Below are 1,447 nucleotides of genomic sequence, written 5' to 3'. Positions count from 1 at the left end.
CCGACATCCGACGGGAGCACACAGCATCGAACGGGTGAGCCTCGCTGACCAAGAAGAGAGATTGAAAATGTAGATGAAATTACCTTTCTTGGCTTGGTCTGTCTTGCTTTGTTTGATTAAGAAAGAAATTGTTTCGCTATCGAGTATGGTTAGGTCTGAGATGGTCGGGTTGATTTTTGGATCGAATTTGGAAGAGATGGTGAGTTCCGAACATCAAAGAAAAACTAAAATGGCTAGAATGAACATGGCGTCGAGTGTGCGGGATGTACTGAGAGGCTGGTAACCTGTGCGGAGGGTGTGGATACATTTTGTGAGAATGTCTAACGTTATGGGTTGTCTGGAGTCGGGACAGGTGGGCTGGGATCGCTGGATTCCTCTGATCAGGAGGGAGGTTTGTGAATTGCTTATTTCAGGCGAGGGAGCACCGAACATCAGCTTGTGGAAAAATTGGAGGCCACTCAGGTAACCTTTGATGGAGCCGACTTGGAGACCCTTAACGCTGTTAAGAAAAGAGACGAATGAGGTGATTGAAAGTAGGGAAAAATCAGGGAACGGTGTGTTGTATAAGAGGTGGAATGCCTTGAAGCATCTCCACGCTGTCACGTATGACTGAAGGGTTCTGGGAGAAACTGCTTGGAGGATAGTGTCGAGTGATGCATAAATTGGTGGCACGCTGAGATCCATATTAAGCGTCTAAGGAGAGGCGTGAGGGCGGGAGAATGAGAACGGCCTTTATTAATACACTGAACAGCTGCTTCGTTGTCGCAGTGCACTAAGATACTTTTAGAAGCCCATTCATTCCCCCATAGGAAGGCTGCTTCCACGAGGGGGTAGAGCTCGAAAAAAGCTGAGGACTGGGGTAAGCCCTGCAGCTGGGGGGGCCATGGAGACGCAAACCAACGTCCTTGGTAAAAACCTCCGAAGCCAATTGAGGGAGCTGTGTCTGTAAATAGTTGTATGTCGACGGAAGACGAAACGAGGTTGTTATAGAAAAGGGAAAGGCCATTCCATTGTTTAAGGAACATTATCCATAACTTAAGTTCGTCGTGGCATGCGTGAGATAAGGGAATGAGGTCCTCGAGCGCGTGGACCGAAGATACGATTGAGAGAAGATGCGAGATGAAAGGGCAGCCTTGGGGAATGATGCGCATTGAGAAGTTTAAGTGCCCGAGCAGAGAAAGGAGTTTGCGTTTAGAACAGCTTGGGCTGGCGAGGAGGGTAGAGGAGACGAGAATTATTCTATCGATCTTCTCCTTGGGCAGAGAGAGCTGAAATTTAGCTGAGTCTAAGTTGATGCCGAGGAACTCGATGGATGTAGCGGGACCCATGGTTTTTTTCCTGAGTGATGGGGATCCCAAGCTCGGAAAAACTTTTTGGACTGTGAGGATGTGGGCGGCTGGGATTGCGTCGGGAGGTGAAATGACCAGAAAGTCGTCTAGGAGGTGAA

General features: G+C 48.6%; 1 pseudogene; it reads right to left on the bottom strand.

Annotated features, from left to right (window-relative positions):
- Nucleotides 1–49: 49 nt before the first annotated feature.
- On the bottom strand, nucleotides 50–684 carry LOC107661030 (uncharacterized; annotated as a pseudogene).
- Nucleotides 685–1,447: the final 763 nt, after the last annotated feature.

This window comes from Sinocyclocheilus anshuiensis, unplaced genomic scaffold (assembly GCF_001515605.1).
Source record: "Sinocyclocheilus anshuiensis isolate Anshui unplaced genomic scaffold, SAMN03320099.WGS_v1.1 scaffold13184, whole genome shotgun sequence".
Taxonomy (NCBI): Eukaryota; Metazoa; Chordata; class Actinopteri; order Cypriniformes; family Cyprinidae; genus Sinocyclocheilus; species Sinocyclocheilus anshuiensis.
The sequence above is the reverse complement of the archived record's forward strand: the minus strand, read 5'-3'. Positions and strand labels throughout refer to the sequence as shown.